General features: G+C 37.7%; 1 long non-coding RNA gene across 1 annotated transcript; it reads left to right on the forward strand.

The window, feature by feature from the left end:
• The first annotated feature begins 10,365 nt into the window (after positions 1–10,365).
• Positions 10,366–10,863, forward strand: LOC143185359 (uncharacterized). The gene is made up of 3 exons (XR_013002902.1): positions 10,366–10,431; positions 10,639–10,725; positions 10,816–10,863. It is a non-coding gene; the product is annotated as an uncharacterized LOC143185359 (long non-coding RNA).
• The last annotated feature ends 235 nt before the right edge of the window (positions 10,864–11,098 follow it).

Consider the following 11,098-nt stretch of genomic DNA (forward strand, 5'->3'; position numbering starts at 1 on the left):
AGGATAGAAGCTGTACAATAATAGATTAAAATTATTTTACGAAAATCGATTTATTTGCATCTTTTATATTAACGTTGTAGTAAAAACATCCTTTTATGTTTACAGTACATTATTTTCATGTATCCATGAATTGCGTATATTATCAAACCTTATCCATTTAACATATACTTTATCATCCTCCTTACGTAATACTTTTTCCACTAAATACACATCGGGATTGATAACGCGTTGTAATTCATGTTCATAAAATCCTCCTGCAATAGGCTTTCCGCATGAATCTTGCAGCAGATAAGTCACAGGATTAGTTATCTATACTTTGATTATCTTGAACACTTCAGGAGTCCAATATGGTGTATATCCTTTGTCGGAAACGGTTTTGTATTTGCTGACGCGTACAGAGACACCAACCTTAAATCTCGGTGAAGCAGCAATCTTTATATGGCTATATACTGTGTTCAAAAGCTTACCAGCAATTGTAGGGGCAACACCACAAGGTCGCATTCTAATAGTCCTATGTTTCCGTATGTTGTATTCAGCCACAAGGTTCGGTGATGCGTCGATCCATCTGTATGTTCCAATGAGTACAAACAGTTTCCAAATATGATGCTTTAAAGTACGATTAAAACGTTCCTCGATGGAAGCCTTCATCACTGAATATGTTGAATACTGATTAATATTATGTTTTTTTTAAGAATCTCTGTACATCAGCATTGTAAAATTTCTTTTCTTGGTCGGTTTGTAAATTTTTTGGATATCGATCTCGAATTACTTTTGCAAATGCTTTGGCTACTTCGAAACCATTTTTTGTTTTGAGTGGTACAACCCATGCATATTTGCTTAATGCATCTGTAACTGTGAGTATGTAATGATAACCTTCCTTGAATCGTGAGTATGGACGCATCTCAACCATATCAGCTTGCCACAGACCATCATATCCATGTACGATAACACGTCTGCGGGGGAAATTTCTTCGTGCTGACGCATGCAACTCCTTTACAAGCTGTTGGTTTTCGAGGCTATGCTTTTCCTTAGATTTCATTGATTTTTACATTGTTGTTACTGCTGTGGTCTGTTATATAATCTTCCTCTTGAGAATGAGGGTTCAATACATGCAATACTTGTCGAACATCATTTTGCAGTATTATTAAATTGTTCTGAAATGTAGCCAATCTTTATTCAAATTCCTGCTGTATCTGTTGAACATTATTCTGTATTGTTACCACATTGCTTTGAAATGTGCTCAACTTTTTCTCAAATTCCTGCTGTTGCACCTTTAAGATTGACATGCATTGTTCCAAGTACTGCTTATTGACTGCATCTGTGTTGACCTCCAGCTGTGTAACATTTCGAATTTTGTAGTATTTTGCGTCAAAGTTGGAATCAATCATGTAGAGCGCGTTATCGTGCATATAATTTCGAAACATGCCACTCCATTTATACTACTATACTGGTGAGGTCTCATACTTTCTAAGTGATACCCCAAACTTATTGATTAACATTTCGTTGAGAATAAATCAATTATGAGCTTGCAGTTTAATTTATAATGAGACCTGCTTCGCGAATTTCGATAATCGATAGAAACTCGATGTCGTGTGAATTTTTACCCGCTTGACGCGATGCTTCTAACAAACGCAGACGATCTACTAATTCGTTTGGATCATCCCAATGTATATAACCGATTTGGTTATTGTTTACTGGCATAGCATTTGGTATCTGCTTGTTAACTGTTATGACATTTGGTGTAGTATGTTCAAATCTTCTACCTGTTCGGCTCTTAATTGCACGAGCAAGTAGGGGAGGATTTATACAGAGTGTAACAAAACTGTTGCAGTTGCTTGAAAGTGGTGACTCAGGGGGTGATTTGAAACTACTTGTTCCTTACCGAAAATGTAAGATGAGGCTTCGCTAACGAGTTATTAACGAAAAACACCGGCCAGTGAGAGGGCGAGGTTGCCGTCCGAGCCAGCGCGGTAGCGTTGGGTACGCGCGCTAGATGCTACGGTTGTACTCCGAACAAGAATGCCGTCATTCATCGTAGAAAATAGCATTAGTATGAAAACTGAATGCGACACAATAAATAATACCGAGTCCTTTTTCTGTTTATCACTTGAAGTGAATAATTAGTTAAAATCGAGGAAAACTACGTGCAACGTAACAACACGAATACGTAAATTTCTTATTCGCATAACGTATAAACAAAAAAGAAATACAACAAAAAATAAAGGGACGGGAGAACAAACTTCACCTGTAGTTTGTCAACTTGTGTCACTGGGTTACTGTACCGCTCCTCGTCACCGACCGTCGAAATGGTTTATGCTAGTGTAACAACCAGTCGCGACCTCATTTGTGAGGAAGTCCGGTGTCGCAAGACATTTCCCCTTAATAATTAATAAATAATAAGCGATAATCAAAATTCGAACAGTGGCAGTGGAAGGAAAACCCTAACCTCGAATCCTCAATCGAATCCTCAATCGAATCCTCAATCAAATCCTCAATCGAATCCTCAATCGAATCCTCGCGCCAGTGACACGCGGCGCGCGTGCGCACGGGATCGGTACGTCATCGGGGCGACATCCTATGGCATGCGATGGAACACACGCTGACGACAGGATGACGACCGAATGATGACAGTACAAGCCAATCAACAAACAACGCTCTCTGTACGCCGGCGCAAACACCACCAGATGCATACGCTGAAAACCCGGAACCAATAGAGGACGCATATCCTGCGATGACTCCTACACGCGCAAGTGCAACACGACGCTGCCCCTACACCGAGGTCAGTCATTGGGCCCAAAAGAGGGAGGCAATTTCCCTGTATAAATAGGGCAGCGCCAGCCCCAGCGGAGAGTCTTCTTCGAAATTACTAAGTGCTAAAATTTAATCAGTGTTAAAATAATAAGCGTTAAAAACCCTAGTCCTCCCCAAAACTCCGAACCTCACTAAAGCAGCTTTAACTAGCTCCTTGATCCTCTAAATTGAAGCAGTTTTGATTAGCTTCTCCATTACCGACTGAGACAGCTTCAACTAGCTCCTTAGTCTTTCCTTGACGCATTCTATCACTGCCACCTGCTCAAATTAAGATTGATTAGTATTTTATTTCTATTAAAATCTAGTGATAAGCATTCATTGCATAGTGATAAGAATCTACTACGCAGAGGACTAAAGGTAGTACCATTATAAGAATAAAGTTAAGAAACCTATTATTGTAGAACATTTAGCTAATAAATAGTTTCTTGTTATATTTCAAAAGAGAAATCATAGTCTATGGAACTCATTTCTTAACCGCGCGCCACACGAATCCTACCCCCTTGTTCACGGGTAAGCCGCTCTATCCGTGAACGTTTTATGTACGACACACGATCCGTTACACTAGGGTAGAATTTTATCAAAGAAGCTCCCTCCACCCTCACATAGTTTTCCATCGTTCTATTATTAGTTAACTTTCACTGCGACCACATGGTTGAGAGAGAGAAAAATCAGTATCTGTCAAGAAAACATGTGCTTTGCAGAAGTGCACAACGAGTACCAACAAGCAGTTTTACAAAACTGCTCACTCCATTCTTTTACTGACTACGTATCCAATGCTTCGAGACAGAAAACAGACACATCGTGCATCGGTCCAAAAGGGTCCGCGAAGAAGAGAAACTCTTTTTTGTCCCCGAAGAATAAGAAAAAAATTGTGGGCACCATGTGTCCAGTTGTCGCTGTTAGGACCAGTCTAACCGCCTTAGCAGAGATCAGGGGCACGCATTAGGTAATTTATGGCTTTATTGCTCTGGTTTCGAAGGAGACGTGACCTCGGAGTGTCCGAACAAGGAAGGTCTGAGGTGCTTAAACTACGTGGGGGTACAAGGAGCTTCTTTGGAAAAATTCTACCCAACCACAAACTATTTCGACGGTCGATGACCAGGGTCGGTACAGTGACCCAGTGACATAGATTTACAAATTACAGATGAATTGTATTTAATTCATTAGTGATTATTACGTTTTAAATCTAACACAGACTACTTTCAACCTTTTTGTCTTCAACGTTAATTCTCCAATTATCCGTTCATTTTTTTTGTTGCATTGCTTTTTCGTTTATGCGTTATGCAAATATTTTCATACTAATGCTATTTCCTTCGACGCATGGCGACTTTCTTGTTCGGAGTACAATCGTAACGACCAGCGCGTACCCAACGCTACCGCGGTCGCTCGGGTGGCAAATTCGTGCTCTCATTGGCCGGTGTTTTTCGTTAATAACTCATTAACGAAGCCTCATCTTATATTTTCGCTAAGGAAAATGTTGTTTCAAATCACCCCCTGAATCTGCCGTTTCAAGTAACTGTAACATTTTTGTTACTCCCTGTATGTTTATATTTGGATCCTTTGTTACCCCATGGGGCTTTGAGAGTTAAGATCACGCTTGTGTGCATTGGTTACCATCAATTTGCTGTTGTATTTTTGTTTATTGGTATCAGTGTACACTGCATCGTCAGGAATTCTGATAAAAATTAATTCATATAAACCTGGTGTTTCAATGTATTTGACATCATCTATAAATATATTATCGTCCTTGTCTATATTGAATTTTTGTGCACCTATGTATTTGATACCTAATGGGCCAAGGTAGCTATGAAGTGTTTCTTGACCTTCGGATGTCTGTTGTTGCTGTCTAGCAGATGTTAGAATCGATCCATTAGTAGTTTCAAAAACATCATCCTCATCGATAGTCGACGATTGCACCACCAGATCCACTGATATAGAAGAAATCGATGACTTGGTTCGTATAACATTTTTTCGTTTCGATTGAATTGGTGTAGAGGTCATGAATGATTTATCCGATGAATGTTTCCGTTTTATATTATTCACTTTTAATTGTACAGGTGTTATTGTATCATTCAATTTAGTATTTGAACTTGATAACAATGATTCATCAGCGTTCATTGCAGAGACATTTTTCACAATCTGTTCATCAGCTTCCATTGTATAAGTATTTTCCGCAATCGGTTTTAAGGGGTCGACAAGTGGTTCAAAATATCTGTTCAATGCAGCATCTTCATCCATCTTGCCTGTTTTCAAAGCTCGATATTTTTTGCGAATAGATTCACTTGCGTTAGCATCTTCCTTTGCAATTCTCTCACGGTCCTTCATATCTGGTCCATCAATCATTGTTTGAACAGAAACGTTCTTCTCGCACCGCGCGACAATTAACAATTGATTCCATTATGCTATTGCAAATTCATTGAATCCCCTCCTGTAACAAGAAAGTTCATTAGACATCGAGCTATCCTTATCGATCACAACAAAACCATACTTGTGTTGCCAACAACTACGACACAATGTTTTGAAATCATCAAAAGACATGTTTTAATTATGTACCATCCTGTTTAAACAAAATCAACAGATTCGCACTATCGCGTATAAGATGTTTGGGAATTTTTGATTGCATTTGACAGGGATAGAAACAGTCTACCTTTGAATGTCTCCCCATTGAAAAATACTCTCTTATCGTATCTTGTTTGTCACATGCTAAGTCATCAAAAATGAAAATTGAATTTGGAAGCGATTACTGTGGCGAAATAACATCGCAATTGTTTGAAAATTTAAAATAACCAATTTCATCTATTGATGCCAATAAATTCTCCAAATACTGTTATTTTGGCTGCTGCAGGGACTTTGAATACACGTAGACATTCTCAAATAGTACACCATAAGGGCTTTCTAATAAACTTATTAACACGTTGGTCTTCCCACAATTGGATGGACCACAAATAATTCCACGTATAGTGTTTGGTAGCATATTACCATGTCTGTATCCCATGTTGTTGCCAGTTATTTGAATTCTATTGTCGAAATTTTTTACACGTATAATCATTGATTGTCTCACGAACCGCATGTTTTCAAGATTCTGAAACATACGCATCCATGGCGCTCTTATATATACATTCACCAAATTAAGATTTGTTCACTAGTCGAAATGTTTCCCATCGTATCAGATGACATCAACATTCATGATTTAACCTCTGAACAGTTGAAATATATACCAAAGAATATTTTATTGCACAAGTTTGATACATATATTGACAATTTGTGGGATAAGCTTCCGGAATATATAAAAGCTGATAAGGAGGCTCAAGAATATCGCCGGTGTTTGGAACACTACAATCGTCCTTGGCAGCAAACACATATTGATGGTCCAGAACCACTGATTAAAAGCTGTAGTGAATGTCTTCGGCAAAAGTAAAAGCTGGTAGTGGGTTTTTGAATCGAGCAATAAACGCTCTTCCCATTGAGTTGCATATGCCTGGATATCAATTTTGTGGCCCAGGAACTCATCTTTCGAAGCGATTATCAAGAGCTGATTCAGGCATCAATCCCTTGGATGCTGCATGTCGTGAGCACGATATTGCATATTCGCATAGTAACAATCTAGGTGAGAGACATAGAGCTGACGATATACTCGCTGACAAAGCGCAAAAACGTATCACTGCTAAAGATTTGACCCTGAGTGAAAAAGCTGCAGCTGCAACACTTTGGGCTGCTATGAAAACTAAAACGAAACTTGGAATGGGAACGAAAACAAGAAATAAGTGCAAAAATAAGACTGGAGCAAAAAGAAAGCGGACACTTCCAGTTGCAAGACGTGGTTGTATTTTACCTATTTTATCATTGTTACGTGTTCTGGGCTCACTAGTTGGTGGGGCAGCGGAGGTAGCTAAGGCGATAAATGATAAAAAGGCTACGGAAGGCCAACTGGAAGGAATGCAACGTCACAATCGAGCTATGGAAGGGCGAGGAGTTTATCTCGCTCCGTATTGTGCCAATTGTGACAATTGTGCCTACAATTTCTACAAACGGTTGATAGTAAATTTAAACGTTGAATCTTTGTAATCATAATTCAGTATGAATTGGGCTGTTTCTTGAAACATGTCGAAAACATTTACATTAAGTGGTAAGAGTAACATTCTGGCGGTAAGCTAATTTCTGCCTGTAGATTTGAGTGATGATATTTATGAGCTTGGTCTAACAGCTTTTGAAACATATAGTACGATACCAAATGTGAATTCTTTCCATAATACATATTACTTTGATAAGGATGACAAAGCAATAGTGATTCCCGATGGATCATATGAGTTGTATGCAATAAGAAAGTATCTGAGTCGCGCAATTATGCAGACTACTCGTCGTCTAATAATTATTTAAAAACAGATGTATCTAAAATGGGTATAGACTTTGACATTAATGACGATGATAACAATGCCTATGATAATTTATTAACTCGGGCTAATAACAATACTATGAAGAGAGAAATAAAGTGTGCTTATCGAATAAATTTTACCAAACCTAACAACATTGGTTCATTGTTAGGATTCTCATCCACTCGCGCTTTGAAACAGAATCAGCGGCATGAATCGGATAGCCCAATTAATACCATGGGTATAAACATTATTCGAGTAGAATGCAATATAACTGCTGGCGCATACAACAATGATATGTGCGCACATACGATACATGCATTCTCCTCAAACGTACCACCTGGATATGAAATATCAGAAACGCCTGCTCAAGTCATTTACCTTCCAATCATTGCACGGAATATTACGGATCTAACAATACGCATCATAGATCAGACTGGACGGTTAATTGATTTTCGTGGAGAAGAAATTACAGTAAAGTTACACATACGGTGATGTCGATAATACATGTATTACATGTACTACATGTATGTCAAGAGAACTACCCGAAAACTGGTTCCTTGCACAATGTTCTGGGGTAAGTGCCGTGGGATTTACACAGCCCTCTTACCAAAATGCATAGCCTTCCCCACTCCGTGGCCAGATCCTTTAGGAACAATACTCCCATTCTTTTGCAATACGGTATCGGACCGCTTGCCTTCTCTAAACACTCGCTCTTCCTTTAAACAGTCACACAACACCCGGTAGCTGGGAAGTCCAACGTAACCATCAGCCATCGGTTGCCAACAGGACTGTTTAGTCTCATGCATCCTCAATTAGCCACACGTAAACTAAGACCCTATCATAGATCCATCAAAAACCAGTCATCATCTGGCCATCCTTCTCAAATTCTCTCTTAAGAATACGTTGACGCTAACATGTAAATCAGATGTTTGTATTCAACGAAACACGGCATCAAAAAACGTTTTCCTTTACAAATAAGACTCCATACGACATTAAGGCTTCCCCTAAATACATTGAAAGGAAAAAAAGAGAAGCTAAGTGCAGTGAATATCGCATTTTTAAAATCATTGGGATTCATTGTGCTTAATTACTAAAAAACAGTGAATATTTTAAATATTGCTGAACAACCCATGTTCGACGATCGTTTCGTCAAGCTTGAAACTCATACATATAATCCGTATGCTAACTCGATGTTTGGATATGACGATGAGATTAGAATACCTATACAACAACAAGATCTATACGCATTACATGTGAGAGTTTTCTAAACGTGGAAGGCAAGGTGGTGAGAAAACATCGAAATGATGAATCAATTATAAAGTTGGGAAATAATTGCATAGCATTCATGCTTGACGAAATTCGATACGAACTGAATGGTGTGGAAATTGATTACAATAGAAACGTTGGAATAACTAGCACACTTAAGAACTACATATCATTTACATGCGATGAAGATAAAATTATGAAGAATGCTGGATGGAACATTAGATGGAACGATGAGAAGAATGTAAAATACCATTTCAATTTTTGCGTACTACTAAAAATTTTATTCGGATTTTGTGAAGATTATAAACACATAGTAATTAATGCTCGTCACGAGTTCATTTTAATACGATCACGCAATGATAACAATTGTCTTGTAGGATCTTTAATGCTAGAACCTGAAATCGAATTATTTAAAGTACAATGGCGCTTACCATATGTGATATTGAATGATATTACTAAACTATCATTACTACGTGTTTTAAAAAGTGGACGAAATCTGAGCATGTGTTTTCGTTGTGGGATCTGTATGAGTATCCTCTGTTACAAACACGACTAAGCATTCTTGGTCTGTTAAAACGGCTACACAATTGGAAAAGACGCGATATGTAATTTTTGCTTTGCAAACGGGTAAAAAAAATGTAATGAGTGAAAATGCTACAGAGTTTGATAACGGTAAGCTATCCAACGTGAAAATTTATCTCAATTCAGAATTTTATCCATATGACGATCTAAACACTGATTTCAACAGAAATAAATATGCTCTTTTGTATAACATGTATATACATTTTTCTAAGGCTTATTACGGATGTAGCAATAGACAAGCGTTTCTAACGATTGATGAGTTTCTACAACATGGTCCTCTCATGGTGATTGATTGTTCACACCAAAATGATTCAATCAAGAACAGTACTGTGGATGTGCGTATAGAATTTGATTGTGGTGAAAATATTCCAGCAAATACTACAGCTTCTTGTCTCATTCTACATGATCGGGTAATCAAATACAATCCATTAACAAATATTGTATGCAAAATAAACTAATAAATAAGAGTAAAAACATGTATTTTGAACTATTCAATTACTAATTTTGAATGTTTAAGAGAAATTGCATAATATATATGTATTCATTTTATCAAACCATATATTTCTTCTTCTTCTATCCCTCCCCCATTTCCTTTAACGTAATAGTAACAATGATTTAATTACTTTAATGTAATGATTTAATTGCTGTGCGATATAATTCCATTGTTATTTAATAACATTTTGAAGTATATAACATTAATCATAATAAATCATTGCACGATGTGGTTTAATTGTGATTTGATATATAGTTCAATCATCTATCACCTATGGTTCAGTTGTGGATCGATATGGTACAATCATGGTTCAGTTGTAGATCCATGCGGTACAATCTTGGTTCAGTTGAGGCTCGATGTGGTACAACCATGGTTCAGTTGTGGTTCGATGTGGTGCATTGAAGGTTTGATGTAGATCGATCATTGTACAATTGTAGTTCTATTATGGTTCGACATGGATTGATCATAGTTCAATGTGGTTCGATTGTGGTTCATTACGCTTAAACCATAGGTCGATATAGATTGATTACTGTTCAACATGATCCGACTAATGATTGATTAAAATTTTGATTACAGACCAACAATAATGCATTATTTAATATAGTATTAATAAGATGCAGTTATGATTAGAAACATGGTTCTGATTCCTGAATATACATGTATCACACAACACATCACTACATTGTCTCTGTAGCTGAACGCTGTGAGACTGTAGAATCTTGCCATGCAGGTGAAAGATAAGAATGATGATCTAGTGGGGACAAAACTAGTGGGGATAGCTATATATAACGTGTGATCTGATGAAACATTGTTGCAATTCAGAATAAAAATTTATAAAAATCCAAATTATATTTTTTTACATTGGAAAGATTCCCAAAAAAATTGGAATCGGCAGCACTGGATATCGTAAGTACTATTTTCACTTTAATTATACTTTAATTAAACTGTAACGAGCTTCTCTCTGGAATACTTTCAGATAGTGACATTGCATTGAGAGTAACTGAAAAGATATTGTCTGAGGGTACTCCTAGAGTAGCTCGCGATAGTTTTTACATTGTCAAGCGTCCACGCACCCCTAAATTTATAAAATTAATTCTTTATGTATTTTTTCAGCTCATAAACCATTGGTTTATGAGGTTCTATGCCATGCGACGTCGGCGGCAGCAAAACATCTGCGAGGAGCACCAGGCGTATCACGCCGTAATTACCATTTCCGAATAATACATTTTAATAAAATACTTATTCCATTTAATTTTTTATTAATTTTCTGTATCCTTCGTTTGCTTACAGCTTATAAACTTAGTGTTTATAATGCACCGTGAAGAGCGCCGACGCCGACAATATAATAACGTGTTACGATCCGAGGGCTAGATAGTCCGACCGAGGGTGAGGGTTTTTTGGGATATTGTTATTGTTTCGTGGACGAACCAACGGGTAACTTTGCACTCGTTGAGAGCCACCTCACGGATGTAGACGAACCAGTGCGCAAAGGCCAACACCGGGAGCCTCCTCAGGTTTTAGGTAGGTTTTCGTGGACGAACCAACACTCAACTTGGCGAGTATCGTGAGCCAC

Source organism: Calliopsis andreniformis, chromosome 11 (genome assembly GCF_051401765.1).
Source record: "Calliopsis andreniformis isolate RMS-2024a chromosome 11, iyCalAndr_principal, whole genome shotgun sequence".
Classification (NCBI taxonomy): Eukaryota; Metazoa; Arthropoda; class Insecta; order Hymenoptera; family Andrenidae; genus Calliopsis; species Calliopsis andreniformis.